The sequence below is a fragment of the Anomaloglossus baeobatrachus genome, chromosome 2 (genome assembly GCF_048569485.1).
Source record: "Anomaloglossus baeobatrachus isolate aAnoBae1 chromosome 2, aAnoBae1.hap1, whole genome shotgun sequence".
NCBI lineage: Eukaryota > Metazoa > Chordata > Amphibia > Anura > Aromobatidae > Anomaloglossus > Anomaloglossus baeobatrachus.
The window spans coordinates 681758808-681776619 of NC_134354.1; the positions used below are offsets into that span (position 1 = coordinate 681758808).

The 17812-nt window shown below is 52.1% G+C and overlaps 1 protein-coding gene across 1 annotated transcript in view; it reads left to right on the top strand.

Moving 5' to 3' along the window:
- LOC142292076 (gametocyte-specific factor 1-like) overlaps positions 1–17812 on the top strand; it is a 157900-nt gene that overhangs the window by 63368 nt on the left and 76720 nt on the right. The gene's annotated exons all lie outside the window — the stretch shown is intronic.

Genomic DNA, 17812 nt, shown 5'->3' on the forward strand with positions numbered 1-17812 from the left:
CGATGCTCTTCTGCAGGCGGTGTGCACTCTAAAGGCAGAAGGAGTGGTGATCCCTGTTCCTCTTCAGCAGCAAGGTCACGGGTTTTACTCCAATTTGTTTGTGGTACCAAAAAAGGACGGGTCTTTCCGTCCCGTTCTGGACCTAAAACTTCTCAACAAGCACGTGAAAACCAGACGGTTCCGGATGGAATCCCTCCGCTCCGTCATCGCCGCAATGTCTCAAGGAGATTTCCTAGCATCAATAGACATCAAGGATGCTTATCTCCACGTGCCGATTGCTCCAGAGCACCAGCGTTTTCTACGCTTCGTTATAGGAGACGAACACCTTCAGTTCGTAGCTCTGCCGTTCGGCCTGGCGACAGCCCCACGGGTCTTCACCAAGGTCATGGCAGCAGTAGTAGCAATCCTGCACTCTCAGGGACACTCTGTGATCCCTTACTTAGACGATCTGCTTGTCAGGGCGCCCTCTCAAGAGGCATGCCAACACAGCCTGAACGTTGCGCTGGAGACTCTCCAGAGTTTCGGGTGGATCATCAACTTTTCCAAGTCAAATCTAACCCCGACCCAATCGCTGACATATCTTGGCATGGAGTTTCATACTCTCTCAGCGATAGTGAAGCTTCCGCTGGACAAACAGCGTTCACTACAGACAGGGGTGCAATCTCTCCTTCAAGGCCAGTCACACCCCTTGAGACGCCTCATGCACTTCCTAGGGAAGATGGTAGCAGCAATGGAGGCAGTCCCTTTCGCGCAGTTTCATCTGCGTCCACTACAATGGGACATTCTCCGCCAATGGGACGGGAAGTCGACGTCCCTCGACAGGAACGTCTCCCTTTCTCAGGCGGCCAAGGATTCTCTTCGGTGGTGGCTGCTTCCCAACTCATTGTCGAAAGGGAAATCCTTTCTACCCCCATCCTGGGCGGTGGTCACGACAGATGCGAGTCTGTCAGGGTGGGGAGCAGTCTTTCTCCACCACAGGGCTCAAGGTACGCGGACTCAGCAAGAGTCCACCCTTCAGATCAATGTTCTGGAAATCAGAGCAGTGTATCTTGCCCTACAAGCCTTCCAGCAGTGGCTGGAAGGCAAGCAGATCCGAATTCAGTCGGACAACTCCACAGCGGTGGCATACATCAACCACCAAGGAGGAACACGCAGTCGGCAAGCCTTCCAGGAAGTCCGGCGGATTCTGACGTGGGTGGAAGACACGGCATCCACCATATCCGCAGTTCACATCCCAGGCGTGGAAAACTGGGAAGCAGACTTCCTCAGTCGCCAGGGAATGGACGCAGGGGAATGGTCTCTTCACCCGGACGTGTTTCAGGAGATCTGTCGCCGCTGGGGGAGGCCGGACGTCGACCTAATGGCGTCTCGGCACAACAACAAGGTCCCGGCTTTCATGGCACGGTCTCACGATCACCGAGCTCTGGCGGCGGACGCCTTAGTTCAAGATTGGTCGCAGTTCCGGCTACCTTATGTGTTCCCACCTCTGGCACTGTTGCCCAGAGTGCTGCGCAAGATCAGGTCCGACTGCCGCCGCGCCATCCTCGTCGCTCCAGACTGGCCGAGGAGGTCGTGGTACCCGGATCTGTGGCACCTTACGGTAGGCCAACCGTGGGCACTACCAGACCGACCAGACTTGCTGTCTCAAGGGCCGTTTTTCCATCTCAATTCTGCGGCCCTGAACCTGACTGTGTGGCCATTGAGTCCTGGATTCTAGCGTCTTCAGGATTATCTCAAGAGGTCATTGCCACCATGAGACAGGCGAGAAAACCATCCTCCGCCAAGATCTACCACAGGACGTGGAAGATATTCTTATCTTGGTGCTCTGCTCAGGGAGTTTCTCCCTGGCCATTTGCATTGCCTACTTTTCTTTCCTTCCTGCAATCCGGTTTGGAAAAAGGTTTGTCGCTCGGCTCCCTTAAAGGACAAGTCTCAGCGCTATCTGTATTTTTTCAGAAGCGCCTAGCACGACTTCCTCAGGTACGCACGTTCCTGCAAGGGGTTTGTCATATCGTCCCTCCTTACAAGCGGCCGTTAGAGCCCTGGGATCTGAACAGGGTTCTAATTGCTCTCCAGAAGCCGCCTTTCGAGCCTATGAGGGATGTTTCCCTTTCTCGCCTTTCACAGAAAGTGGCTTTTCTAGTAGCGGTCACGTCTCTTCGGAGAGTGTCCGAGCTAGCAGCGCTGTCATGCAAATCTCCCTTCCTGGTGATTCACCAGGACAAGGTGGTTCTGCGCCCGATTCCGGAGTTTCTCCTTAAGGTGGTATCCCCCTTTCATCTCAATCAGGATATCTCCTTACCTTCTTTGTGTCCTCATCCAGTTCATCAATGTGAAAAGGATTTGCATTTGTTGGATCTGGTGAGAGCACTCAGAATCTACATTTCCCGCACGGCGCCCCTGCGCCGCTCGGATGCACTCTTTGTCCTTGTCGCTGGTCAGCGTAAAGGGTCGCAAGCTTCCAAATCCACCCTGGCTCGGTGGATCAAGGAACCAATTCTTGAAGCCTACCGTTCTGCTGGGCTTCCGGTTCCCTCAGGGCTAAAGGCCCATTCTACCAGAGCCGTGGGGGCGTCCTGGGCATTACGGCACCAGGCTACGGCTCAGCAGGTGTGCCAGGCGGCTACCTGGTCGAGTCTGCACACTTTTACCAAGCATTATCAGGTGCATACCTACGCTTCGGCGGACGCCAGCCTAGGTAGACAAGTCCTTCAGGCGGCGGTTGCCCACCTGTAGGAAAGGGCTGTTTTACGGTCCTATCACGAGGTGTTATTTTACCCACCCAGGGACTGCTTTTGGACGTCCCAATTGTCTGGGTCTCCCAATTAGGAGCGACAAAGAAGAAGGGAATTTTGTTTACTTACCGTAAATTCCTTTTCTTCTAGCTCCAATTGGGAGACCCAGCACCCGCCCTGTTTTCTTAGGGATTTTTGTTTTTTTCGGGTACACATGTTGTTCATGTTGAATGGTTTCAGTTCTCCGATGTTTCTTCGGATTGAATTTGTTTTTAAACCAGTTATTGGCTTTCCTCCTTCTTGCTTTTGCACTAAAACTGAGGAGCCCGTGATCCCACGGGGGGTGTATACGCAGAAGGGGAGGGGCTTTACACTTTTAAGTGTAATACTTTGTGTGGCCTCCGGAGGCAGTAGCTATACACCCAATTGTCTGGGTCTCCCAATTGGAGCTAGAAGAAAAGGAATTTACGGTAAGTAAACAAAATTCCCTTCTTTTTAGTGTTTGTGGCAGAAGACAAGATCCATGGTTTACTGTCTTCACCCCCTCACCCACCCATGGGGAGAGATTTTATGGAAAGTTCCAAAAATTATTTTTACTCATTGGTTCTATCAGTTTTTACTGCTACTGCAGGAGTGATCCTACAACCACAGGTCATGTGGCCATGGCAGCCAATCGCTGGGCTCAGCAGGCTTAGAGTAGATCAGTGATTTAACACCTTAACGACCAATGACTGACAGGATGTCATAAGCGGGTGTCAGTTCCTGCATCTGGATATGCTATTTCTGTAATAGCTTTAAACTGTCACTGTGAAGATATCCAGTGACCATTCTATACTGACAGTGGTCACCGACAGATGAGTGCTTCTCAGCTGAAGGGAGGGCACTTCAAACCATTAGTAGGATGGAGAGAGAAAGAGTGAGATCTGATCTGAGCATGTGTGCCCAGACTGCTGTCACTCACTGAGGTAGCCCCGCCCACACCAGTGACTGCCCTGCTCAGTGCGTCAGATTCCAGCCCCCAGATTGGAAGTAGCAATGACTGCATTCCAACCTAGTGGTAGAATGGGTTAAATTAGTAGCAGTAGTAGTAGTAGTTTGGGAATTGTTTATTGAGAAGAGTTAGGTCATATGAGAATGGGTTAAATTAGTAGTGGGAAAACCTCTTTAACAAAGAAAGTGACTCTATCCTTAACTCCTTCACCACCCGGCGATTTTTCTGTTTTTTATTTTTTTCTCCCTTTCTTCCAAGAGCGAAAACTTTTTGTTTTTCCGTCAACATAAGCCTTATAATGGCTTGTTTTTTACGAGATGAGTTTTTCGAATGAAACCATTAATTTTACTATATAGTGTTCTAGAAAAGGCGGGGGGGAATCCAAGTGCAGTGAAATTGAAAAAAGGAGGAGGGGGTGTTTTATGTTTACTCTATGGAAAAACTGACCTGGAAGTGTGAGTATGTTCACACTGGGTGTTTTTGCTGCCTTTTTAGCATGGTTTGTGCCTTGGTTTTATGCAAACCCATGCTAATAAAATGCTGCTTTCTTTGTCGCTCCTAATTGGGAGACCCAGACAATTGGGTGTATAGCTATGCCTCCGGAGGCCACACAAAGTATTACACTAAAAGTGTAAAGCCCCTCCCCTTCAGCCTATACACCCCCCGTACTGCTACGGGCTCATCAGTTTTTATGCTTTGTGCGAAGGAGGTCAGACATCCACGCATAGCTCCACAGCTTAGTCAGCAGCAGCTGCTGACTATGTCGGATGGAAGAAAAGAGGGCCCATAACAGGGCCCCCAGCATGCTCCCTTCTCACCCCACTCTTGTCGGCGGTGTTGTTAAGGTTGAGGTATCCATTGCGGGTACGGAGGCTGGAGCCCACATGCTGCTTTCCTTCCCCATCCCTCAATTAGGGCTCTGGGTGAAGTGGGATCCCATCGGTCTCCAGGCACAGGAGACCGTGCTCCATCCACAGCTCCTGAGGACCCTGCTGGATAGGAGCCGAGTATCGTTCAGGGACATGGCCCTGCTACTTGGAGGTACTCTGTGTCCCCGTGGGGACCGCGCACAGCAACACTCCAGCATTGCTGGGTGTGCTAGTGCACCGGGGACAGCAGCGCTGGCTGCATTTGTGCCACTATACACTTCAGCGTCGCTGAGTGTATTTGTGTAGGGGGACTGCCGCGCTGACCGCCGCTGCCATGGTTATCACTGCGGCGCGGCTGGGACTGTTAGTGCGCCGGGGACTTCCGCGCCGACCGCGCTTATACGGCGGCCGCGCTTATAACTATAGTCCCCGGCTTCTGCGGCCTAGTCTCATTCTTTTCCCGCCCCCAGCCCTGCCAGTCAGGGGAAGGGCGGGACGCTGTACAGGTCGGCAGCACTGAGGGCTGGAGCATGCTTTGCATACTCCACCCCCCTCACTCTGCACAGTGGGGCACCAGTTCCCGCACTTTTCTGGGTCACGCCCACGGCTCCCTCCTCTCCCCAGGACGCTGGCAGCCATTCCTCTCAGCTCTGCTAACGCTGGAGAGGAGAGACAAGCTCAGGGAGACCCAGGCAGGAATTCTGGTGCCCACACAAACGCTTTGCGCACGCGGTAAGCAGCACCTGTGGTGCTGGCCCCACTAGTGCAGAAGTGTATTTATAGTTTATATGATTATAGTCTATACTTTACACTGTAGGGTGCACTGTTGATTTGTGGCTATTTACCCTCCTGTATTGCTCAGAGGAGACAACATACTATGCTGCCTGTGCAGCATGTACGGCTATACTGCCGGCAGGTTCCACTGACCCTCATTGTGTGCAATGCTCGGCCCCTGTGGCACTTTCTCAGCCGGAGCCTCTGCTAGGGGTGGCCCAGGGAGAACCACCTGTTAACACTGTCCAGGTGACAGGGACGGAGTTTGCAGTTTTTACTGAAAGACTTTCTGAGACTATGGCTAAGATATTAGAAGCCTTGCAGTCCAGGCCGGCATCTCAAGCCAGGGGCACTGTGGAATCATTGTCCCCTGGTCCCCCTCAGTTGGAACAGCAATGTCTTCCCGGGGTGTCTCATGGATCCCAGGGTGAGGTCTCTGACACGTACCGCAGCCCCAGACCGATTAAGCGAGCTCGCTATGAAATTCCCTCGACATCATCACAATGTTCAGGGTCTCAGCGAGAGGACTCTCTGTATGGTGAAGCGGAGGTAGCTGATCAGGATTCTGATCCTGAAGCCGCTCTCAACCTTGATACTCCTGATGGGGACGCCATAGTGAATGATCTTATTGCGTCCATCAATGAAATGTTGAATATTTCTCCCTCAGCTCCTCCAGTGGAGGAGTCAGCTTCCCAGCAGGAGAAATTCCGTTTCAGGTTTCCCAAGTGTACAAAGAGTATGTTTCTGGACCACTCTGACTTCAGAGAGGCAGTCCAGAAACACCGAGCTTATCCAGATAAGCGTTTTTCCAAGCGCCTTAAGGATACACGTTACCCTTTTCCCCCTGACGTGGTCAAGGGCTGGACTCAGTGTCCCAAGGTGGATCCTCCAATCTCCAGACTGGCGGCTAGATCCATAGTTGCAGTGGAAGATGGAGCTTCACTCAAGGATGCCACTGACAGACAGATGGAGCTCTGGTTGAAATCCATCTATGAAGCTATCGGCGCGTCTTTTGCTCCAGCATTCGCAGCCGTATGGGCACTCCAAGCTATCTCAGCTGGTCAGGCGCAAATTGACGCACTCACGTACGTCTGCGCCGCAGGTGGCGTCCATAACCTCTCAAACGTCGGCATTTGCGTCTTACGCTATTAATGCTGTCCTGGACTCTGCGACCCGTACGGCGGGTGCAGCCGCCAATTCGGTGGTAATACGCAGGGCCTTGTGGCTGCGGGAATGGAAGGCAGATTCGGCTTCCAAAAAGTGCTTAACTGGATTGCCATTTTCTGGCGACCGTTTGTTTGGTGAGAGATTGGATGAAATCATCAAACAATCCAAGGGAAAGGAAACATCCTTACCCCAAGCCAAACCAAAAACACCCCAACAGAGGAGGGGACAGTCGAGGTTTCGGTCCTTTCGGGGTGCGGGCAGGTCACAATTCTCCTCGTCCAAAAGGCCTCAGAAGGATCAGAGGAACGCCGACGCATGGCGGTCTAAATCACGCCCTAAAAAGACCGCCGGAGGTGCAGCTACCAAGGCGGCTTCCTCATGACTTACGGCCTCCTCACACCGCATCCTCGGTCGGTGGCAGGCTCTCCCGCTTTTGCGACACCTGGCTGCCACAAGTAAAAGACCGTTGGGTGAGAGACATTTTGTCTCACGGTTACAGGATAGAGTTCAGCTCTCGTCCTCCGACTCGATTCTTCAGAACATCTCCGCCTCCCGAGCGAGCCGAGGCTCTTCTGCAGGCGGTGGGCATTCTGAAGGCAGAAGGAGTGGTGGTCCCAGTTCCTCTTCAGCAACAGGGTCACGGTTTCTACTCCAACCTGTTTGTGGTTCCAAAGAAGGACGGGTCCTTCCGTCCTGTTTTGGACCTAAAACTGCTCAACAAACACGTAAGGACCAGGCGGTTCCGGATGGAATCCCTCCGCTCCGTCATCGCCTCAATGTCCCAAGGAGATTTCCTAGCATCGATCGATATCAAGGATGCTTATCTCCACGTACCAATTGCTCCAGAGCATCAGCGCTTCTTGCGCTTCGCCATAGGAGACTAACACCTTCAGTTCGCGGCACTGCCGTTCGGCCTGGTGACAGCCCCACGGGTCTTCACCAAGGTCATGGCTACAGTAGTTGCGGTCCTCCACTCTCAGGGTCACTCAGTGATACCTTACTTAGACGATCTGCTAGTCAAGGCACCCTCTCAAGAGGCATGCCAACACAGCCTCAACGTTACTCTGGAGATTCTCCAGAGTTTCGGGTGGATCATCAATTTTCCAAAGTCAAATCTGACACCGGTCCAATCACTGACATATCTTGGCATGGAGTTTCATACTCTTCCAGCGATAGTGAAGCTTCCGCTGGACAAACAGCGTTCACTACACACAGGGGTACAATCTCTCCTTCAAGGTCGGTCACACCCCTTGAGGCACCTCATGCACTTCCTGGGGAAGATGGTGGCAGCAATGGAAGCAGTCCCTTTCGCGCAGTTTCACCTGCGTCCTCTTCAATGGGACATCCTACGCAAGTGGGACAGGAGGCCGACGTCCCTAGACAGGAACGTCTCCCTCTCTCAAGCAACCAAAGCTTCCCTTCGGTGGTGGCTTCTTCCCACCTCATTATCGAAAGGGAAATCCTTCCTACCCCCATCCTGGGCGGTGGTCACGACGGACGCGAGCCTGTCAGGGTGGGGAGCAGTTTTTCTCCACCACAGGGCTCAGGGTACGTGGACTCAGCAAGAGTCCTCACTTCAGATCAATGTTCTGGAGATCAGGGCAGTGTATCTTGCCCTAAAAGCGTTCCAGCAGTGGCTGGAAGGCAAGCAGATCCGAATTCAGTCGGACAACTCCACAGCGGTGGCTTACATCAACCACCAAGGTGGGACACGCAGTCGGCAAGCCTTCCAGGAAGTCCGGAGGATTCTGCTGTGGGTGGAAGCCACAGCATCCACCATATCCGCAGTTCACATCCCGGGCGTAGAAAACTGGGAAGCAGACTTTCTCAGTCGCCAGGGCATGGACGCAGGGGAATGGTCCCTTCACCCGGACGTGTTTCAGGAGATCTGTTGCCGCTGGGGGATGCCGGACGTCGACCTAATGGCGTCACGGCACAACAACAAGGTCCCAACATTCATGGCTCGATCTCAAGATCACAGAGCTCTGGCGGCAGACGCCTTAGTTCAGGATTGGTCGCAGTTTCAGCTTCCTTATGTGTTTCTTCCTCTGGCTCTGTTGCCCAGAGTGTTACGCAAGATAAGGGCCGACTGCCGCCGCGCCATCCTCGTCGCTCCAGACTGGCCGAGGAGGTCGTGGTACCCGGATCTGTGGCATCTCACGGTCGGCCAACCGTGGGCACTGCCAGACCGACCAGATTTGCTGTCTCAAGGGCCGTTTTTCCATCTGAATTCTGCGGCCCTCAACCTGACTGTGTGGCCATTGAGTCCTGGATTCTAGCGTCTTCAGGATTATCTCAAGAGGTCATTGCCACTATGAGACAGGCTAGGAAACCAACGTCCGCCAAGATCTACCACAGGACGTGGAAAATATTCCTGTCGTGGTGCTCTGCTCAGGCGTTTTCTCCCTGGCCATTTGCCTTGCCCACTTTTCATCTCAATCAGGACATCTCCTTACCCTCGTTTTGTCCTCATCCAGTTCACCAATGTGAAAAGGATTTGCACTTGTTAGATCTGGTGAGAGCACTCAGACTCTACATTTCTCGTACGGCGCCCCTGCGCCGCTCCGATGCTCTCTTTGTCCTTGTCGCTGGCCAGCGTAAAGGGACACAAGCTTCCAAATCAACCCTGGCTCGGTGGATCAAGGAACCAATTCTCGAAGCTTACCGTTCCTCGGGGCTTCCGGTTCCCTCAGGACTGAAGGCCCATTCTACCAGGGCCGTGGGAGCGTCCTGGGCCTTGCGACACCAGGCTACGGCTCAGCAGATGTGTCAGGCAGCTACCTGGTCGAGCCTGCACACTTTCACGAAACACTATCAGATGCATACCTATGCTTCGGCAGATGCCAGCCTAGGTAGGCGAGTCCTTCAGGCGGCAGTTGCCCACCTGTAGGACGGAGCCGTTACGGCTCTATTATGAGGTATTATTTACCACCCAGGGACTGCTTTTGGACGTCCCAATTGTCTGGGTCTCCCAATTAGGAGCGACAAAGAAGAAGGGAATTTTGTTTACTTACCGTAAATTCCTTTTCTTCTAGCTCCAATTGGGAGACCCAGCACCCGCCCCTGTTTTTGTATACACATGTTGTTCATGTTAAATGGTTTCAGTTCTCCGATATTCCTTCGGATTGAATTTACTTTAAACCAGTTTATAATTTTTTCCTCCTTCTGGCTTTTGCACCAAAACTGATGAGCCCGTAGCAGTACGGGGGGTGTATAGGCTGAAGGGGAGGGGCTTTACACTTTTAGTGTAATACTTTGTGTGGCCTCCGGAGGCATAGCTATACACCCAATTGTCTGGGTCTCCCAATTGGAGCTAGAAGAAAAGGAATTTACGGTAAGTAAACAAAATTCCCTTTCTTCAGCGCTCTATTGGGAGACCCAGACGATTGGGGTATAGCTACTGCCCTCCGGAGGCCACACAAAGCACTACACTAAAAAGTGCAAGGCCCCTCCCCTTCTGGCTATACCCCCCCGTGGTATCACGGGTTCTCCAGTTTTCAAGCTTTGTGCGAAGGAGGTCAGACATCCACGCATAGCTCCACAGATTTTAGTCAGCAGTAGCTGCTGACTATTTCGGATGGAAGAAAAGAGGGCCCATATAGGGCCCCCAGCATGCTCCCTTCTCACCCGTGGATGGTGTTGTAAGGTTGAGGTACCTATTGCTGGTACAGGGGCTGGAGCCCCACATGCTGTTTTCCTTCCACATCCCCTTGTAGGGCTCTGTGGAAGTGGGATCCTGCCGGCCTCTAAGCTCTGACGCCGGGCTCCATCCACAGACCCAGTTGAACCTGATGGATATGGAGCAGGAGTACATTCAGGGACATGGCCCTGCATCATACAGGTACTCTGTGTCCCCGGCAGGCACAGACACACTCCGGGCTGGCTGGGTGTTGTAGTGCGCCGGGGACCGTAACTTTGGAGTTAGTGTTCCTACAGTTTACTGGGGGACTTTGTGTTGTGGGAACGCAGCGCCGACCCCCACTGGACCGGGCGGCGCTGCTGTGACTTGTGGTGCGCCGGGGACACGCCGACCGCGCTTTTACGGCGGCGGCGTTTATAAATCCAGTCCCCGGCTTTTGCGGCCTAGCTCCGCTTCGTTCCCGCCCCCACCCTGTCAATCAGGGTAGGGGAGAGACGCTGTTTCACAGCAGCGACGAGGGCTGGAGCCTGATTTACATGCTCCAGCCCTCTCACTAGGCACAGAGGGAAGCAGGCTTCCCGCTCTTAGCCAGGAACGCCCAGGGCCCGCCCCCCCTCCTCTCCCAGCCATTACATGCAGGCTGGCTAGAGGAAGGACGCAAGGCTCTGGGAGACCTGGACTAGGGGGCTTTTGGAGATCACACACCCGCTCTTAAGCGGGCGGTAAGCGGCATTTCAGCTGGCCCCTCTAGTGCCTCAGTGTGTATTGGTGTACTGTGTCACCAGATATATATATTTAGTTATTGCACTGTAAGGTCGCTTCCTGGCTGGATACCCCAGATCGCTCTGAGGAGGCAGCAACATGTCATCCACAAAACGCAAGGCTGCCAAGGCTAGGGCTGTGTACACTGCGTGTGCTGCATGTGGGGCTGCTCTACCAGCAGGTTCCAAAGACCCCCATTGTGTGCAATGCTCAGATCCGGTGCTGCTTCGCCAGCCGGAGTCCGGAGGGGTAGTGACCCAGGCTGAGACGCTTGTAAGTCCTGCCCCGGTGTCAGGGACAGACTTTGCAGTTTTTGCTGATGGAATGTCTGTGACTATGGCAAAAATCCTTGAAACTTTGCAATCCATGACTGGGGCTCAGTCTATGGACACGGCGAGGTCTCTGTCCTCTAATCCCCCTCAGTTGGAATTAGTCCAGACTGCAAGGGGGTCCCCGGCTTCCCAGGCTGAGTATTATGACTCAGATGATAGCCCCAGCCACCCTAAGCGAGCTCGCTGGGAAAGACCCTCAACGTCATCACACTGCTCAGGGTCTCAGCGCAATCAGTCGCCCTGTGATGCGTCTGAAGAGAGTGATCAGGAGTCTTATCCTGGAACCCCTCTCAATCTGGATACCCCGGATGGGGACGCCATGGTAAACGATCTTATCTCAGCCATCAATAGACTGTTGGATATTTCTCCCCCAGCTCCTTCTGCAGAGGAGGCAGCTGCAGAGCAGGAGAAGTTTCGTTTCCTCTATCCCAAGCGTAAATTGAGTGCTTTCTTGGATCACTCTGACTTCAGAGAATCAATCCAGAAACACGACGCTCATCCAGAAAGGCGTTTCTCTAAACGTTCTAAGGATACACGTTTTCCTTTCCCCCCTGATGTGGTCAAGCGCTGGACCCAGTGTCCAAAAGTAGACCCCCCGATTTCCAAACTTGCAGCTAGATCCATAGTTGCAGTGGAGGATGGCGCTTCACTTAAGGATGCCAATGACAGACAGATGGACCTTTGGTTAAAATCTGTCTATGAAGCTATCGGCGCGTCGTTTGCTCCAGCATTCGCAGCCGTATGGGCACTCCAAGCTATTTCAGCTGGTTTAGCAAAAGTGGATGCTATCATACATCCAGCGGCGCCGCAAGTGGCGTCCCTTACCTCGCAGATGTCTGCGTTTGCGTCTTACGCTATCAATGCGGTCCTAGAATCTACCAGCCGCACCTCAATGGCGTCCGCCAATTCGGTAGTTTTGCGCAGAGCCTTGTGGTTAAAGGACTGGAAAGCAGATGCTGGTTCCAAAAAATGTTTAACCAGCTTGCCTTTATCTAGAGATAGACTGTTTGGCGAGCCATTGGCTGACATCATTAAACAGTCCAAGGGTAAAGACTCTTCCTTACCCCAGCCCAGATCAAGCAAACCTCAGCAGAAAAAATGGCAGCAGAGGTTTCAGTCCTTTCGAGGTTCGGGCAAGACACAATTCTCCTCGTCCAAAGGGACTCAGAGGACGCAAAGAGTCTCAGATTCCTGGCGGGCTCACGCACGCCCCAAGAAAGCAAATGGAGGAACCGCTTCCAAAGCGGCTACCTCATGACTTCCAGCCCCCCCCCCTCCGCATCTCCGGTTGGGGGCAGGCTCTCCCGCTTTTCCGACATTTGGATGTCACAGGTCAAAGACCGGTGGGTGACAAACATTTTGTCTCGCGGGTACAGAATCGAGTTCAGTTCTCGTCCTCCAGCTCGGTTCTTCAGAACCTCCCCACATCCAGACCGAGCAGATGCCCTGCTGCAGGCGGTGGACTCCCTAAGAGCGGAAGGAGTAGTGGTTCCTGTACCGCCTCAGGAACAAGGGCGAGGATTTTACTCCAATCTCTTTGTGGTTCCAAAAAAGGACGGCTCGTTCCGTCCTGTTCTGGATCTAAAGCTGCTCAACAAACATGTGCACGCCAGACGGTTCCGGATGGAAACCCTCCGCTCTGTCGTTGCCTCAATGTCTCAAGGAGACTTCCTTGCCTCAATAGACATCAAAGATGCTTATCTCCACGTGCCAATTGCTACAGAACATCAACGTTTTCTACGTTTTGTGATAGGAAACGACCATCTTCAGTTCGTAGCTCTGCCATTCGGTCTGGCGACAGCCCCCCGGGTCTTCACCAAGGTCATGGCGGCGGTGGTAGCAGTCTTGCACTCTCAGGGACACTCGGTGATCCCTTACCTAGACGATCTACTTGTCAAGGCACCCTCTCAAGAGGCATGCCAACTCAGTCTCCATGCTACGCTGGAGACTCTACAGACGTTCGGATGGATCATCAACTTTCCAAAGTCGAATCTGTCACCGTCACAGTCGCTAACGTATCTTGGCATGGAGTTTCATACTCGAGCAGCGAGAGTGAAGCTTCCGCTGACCAAGCAGCGGTCCCTACAGACAGGGGTGCAATCACTCCTTCAAGGCCAGTCGCACCCCTTACGGCGCCTCATGCACTTCCTCGGGAAGATGGTGGCAGCCATGGAAGCAGTTCCCTTTGCGCAGTTTCATCTGCGTCCACTTCAATGGGACATTCTCCGCCAATGGGACGGGAAGTCAACGTCCCTGGACAGGAAAGTCTCTCTTTCCCAGACGGCCAAGGACTCTCTACAATGGTGGCTCCTTCCCACCTCATTGTCTCAGGGAAGATCCTTCCTGCCCCCATCCTGGGCAGTGGTCACGACAGATGCGAGTCTGTCAGGGTGGGGAGCAGTGTTTCTCCACCACAGGGCCCAGGGGACGTGGACTCCGCGGGAGTCCACCCTTCAGATCAATGTTCTGGAAATCAGGGCAGTGTATCTTGCCCTACTGGCCTTCCAACAGTGGCTGGAAGGAAAGCAGATCCGAATCCAGTCGGACAACTCCACAGCGGTGGCATACATCAACCACCAAGGAGGGACGCGCAGTCGGCAAGCATTCCAAGAAGTCCGGCGCATTCTAATGTGGGTGGAGGACACAGCCTCCACCATATCCGCGGTTCACATCCCAGGCGTAGAAAATTGGGAAGCAGACTTCCTCAGTCGCCAGGGCATGGACGCAGGGGAGTGGTCCCTTCACCCGGACGTGTTTCAGGAAATCTGTCGCCGATGGGGAGTGCCGGACGTCGACCTAATGGCGTCCCGGCACAACAACAAGGTCCCGGCATTCATGGCGAGGTCGCGCGATCAAAGAGCTCTGGCGGCAGACGCATTAGTTCAAGATTGGTCGCAGTTCCGGCTCCCATACGTCTTCCCACCTCTGGCACTCTTGCCCAGAGTGTTACGCAAGATCAGATCCGATTGCAGCCGCGTCATACTCGTCGCCCCAGACTGGCCGAGGAGATCGTGGTATCCGGATCTGTGGCATCTCACGGTCGGTCGACCGTGGTCACTGCCAGACCGACCAGACTTACTGTCCCAAGGGCCGTTTTTCCATCAGAATTCTGCGGCCCTGAACCTGACTGTGTGGCCATTGAGTCCTGGATCCTAGCGTCCGCAGGATTATCTCAAGGAGTCGTAGCCACAATGAGACAAGCTAGGAAGTCAACGTCTGCTAAGATCTACCACAGAACGTGGAAGATTTTCTTATCCTGGTGCTCGGCACAGAGAGTATCCCCTTGGCCATTTGCATTGCCCACCTTTCTTTCCTTCCTGCAATCGGGGTTGGAAAAGGGCTTGTCGCTCAGCTCCCTTAAAGGGCAAGTCTCGGCACTATCCGTGTTTTTTCAGAAGCGTCTAGCACGTCTTCCTAAGGTGCGCACGTTCCTGCAGGGGGTCTGTCATATTGTGCCCCCGTACAGGCGGCCGTTAGATCCATGGGATCTGAACAGGGTACTAGTTACTCTCCAGAAGCCGCCTTTCGAGCCTCTGAAGGAAGTTTCCTTTTCTCGCCTGTCACAGAAAGTGGCGTTTCTTGTTGCGATCACATCGCTTCGGCGAGTGTCGGAGCTGGCAGCTCTGTCATCCAAGGCTCCCTTCCTGGTGTTCCACCAGGACAAGGTAGTGCTGCGCCCCATTCCGGAGTTTCTCCCTAAGGTCGTATCCTCGTTTCATCTTAATCAGGATATATCCTTGCCTTCCTTTTGTCCTCATCCGGTTCACCGGTATGAAAAGGACTTACGTTTGCTAGATCTGGTGAGAGCACTCAGAATCTACATTTCCCGCACGGCGCCCATGCGCCGTTCCGATGCACTTTTTGTCCTTGTCGCTGGTCCGCGCAAGGGGTTGCAGGCTTCTAAAGCCACCCTGGCTCGATGGATCAAAGAACCAATTCTAGAGGCCTACCGTTCTGCGGGGCTTCCGGTTCCTTCAGGGCTAAAAGCCCACTCAACCAGAGCCGTGGGTGCGTCCTGGGCATTACGACACCAGGCTTCGGCGCAACAAGTGTGCCAGGCAGCTACCTGGTCGAGTCTGCACACTTTCACCAAGCATTATCAGGTGCATACCTATGCTTCGGCGGATGCCAGCTTAGGTAGAAGAGTCCTGCAGGCGGCAGTGACACCCCCGTAGGGGAGGGCTGTTTTGCAGCTCTAACATGAGGTATCTCTTTACCCACCCAGGGACAGCTTTTGGACGTCCCAATCGTCTGGGTCTCCCAATAGAGCGCTGAAGAAGAAGGGAATTTTGTTACTTACCGTAAATTCCTTTTCTTCTAGCTCTTATTGGGAGACCCAGCACCCGCCCTGTTGTCCTTCGGGATTTTTTTGTTGTTTGCGGGTACACATGTTGTTCATGTTGAACGGTTTTTTCAGTTCTCCGACGTTATTCGGAGTTAATTTGTTTAAACCAGTTATTGGCTTCCTCCTTCTTGCTTTGGCACTAAAACTGGAGAACCCGTGATACCACGGGGGGGTATAGCCAGAAGGGGAGGGGCCTTGCACTTTTTAGTGTAGTGCTTTGTGTGGCCTCCGGAGGGCAGTAGCTATACCCCAATCGTCTGGGTCTCCCAATAAGAGCTAGAAGAAAAGGAATTTACGGTAAGTAACAAAATTCCCTTCTCTTCACAGTCCCAGAAAAGTCCGAGATTCCAGAAATCTGATATGAACGCAAAGATATACACACACACACACACACACACACACACACACACACACACACACACACACACACACACACACACACACACTGCCTGCACTGTTTCCTGACTGATTTGTCCTCTCTTGGGTTTTGCTGCGTTTTTGAAAGAATTAGCATGTCATTTATTTTCTGCGTTTTTTAATGGTTTTTCACCCTGCAAGTAGCAATGGGTGGATTTACAGATACCCAGAATTTATCTCGGGTATCTGGCAGAACGCAAACTTGCTATACTTAAAGTTTCCGGTGCGACTGTAACTCCTGGCTGCTTATTCTACTTCCAGGGCCGCTCATTAACCTTCATGCATATGCACTGCAGTCCTGGGGTCTGTGATATTGGCGGCAGTCAGAAGCGCCCCCAGCTCATGTGACAGCATCTGACTTCTTGCAATCACAGACCCCGTCTGCTGATCTCTATCTTGGTATAAAAATAAACAAATTGGTGTAGAGTCGCCCCCCCATATTATGATACTCAGCACAAAGCATACAGCTACAGGCTGCAGCCACCAGCCATGCTCTTATCTTGGTTGTGTATCAAAGTAGGAGGAATCGCATGTGGTTTAATTTTTTATTGTGACCCAGCCGTGATAGTCGACAGCAGGTGGGTGGTATTCTCAGGCTGTGGAGACCGATGCTTGTTAGGCTCCACCAGACTACAAATAGCAGCCTGTGCCTTTTTTCGGTGTTGGTACTAATTTCTTTTTCAATTACAGATTAGTAATAGGGGGGGCTCATAGACTTTCCCCATTACTAGTCTAGGGCTTAGTGGCAGCTGTGAGATGACATTAACCCCTTATTACTTTTATTACTCCGATTGTCACCAGATTATTCAGCTCTTCCCGATTGCCCTAAAGTTCTGGGATTGTCGCTTCTAATAGATGCGGTGATCCTGGGCAGCTGCAGGCTGCTATTTTTAGGCTTGGGTGGCGTCCAGTAAGCATGGGTCTCCCTGCCCTCAGAATACCAGCCCTCAGCTGTCATGGCTGGGTATCGAATTGGGGGAAATCACATTATTTATTTTAATTTTTTTTTAATACCACAATATAGATTCACACAGCACCTGTGATTGGAAGCAGTCACACACGCTGCCACTCAGGGTGGGGGTGCTGTCTGACTGCACCTAATCACAGACAGTGGGCATGGTAAGCAGTGACTGTATATGAGGCTAATGAGCGGCCCTGGAGGTAGAATGAGTGACAGCACTTGCAGCTGCGCCAGAGACTCGGTAGGTATAGCGCACTTGTATTTTTTATTTATTATTTGCTTATATATATATATATATATATATATATATATATATATATATTTTGATATTATGATATACAGTATGTGTATGTATATTATATATTTTACTTGAGTCCTGAGCCCAGCATTCAGTTACTTTTGAACCCGCGCTACCTACAAGTACATTGAGGAAGTGCACGAAATGCAGAAAACCACCAGGAGACTTCTGCCACAAGGTAAGGTTTTGCTGCAAAAAAAACCATCTCTGAATATAGCCTTATTTTCCATACCAAACATGTATAGATTTTCTTATATTTACTTGGTGGAAAAAAAAATAAATCAGAAGTTTGTTGGGAAAAAAAGAAATAAGTAAAATTTAAAAATAATCGCCCTTGGTACTATTTTCTGAGACCCGTAAGGTTTTCATTTTTCAGAATCTGGAGCTGTGTGATGGCTTATTTTTTGGCACCTAAGTTGACATTTTGTTGCTGATACCATTTTTGGGTAGTTGTGACGCTTTATTTGCCTTTTATTGCCTTTTATTGTAATGTTGTGGACCAACCAAAAAAATGTAATTCT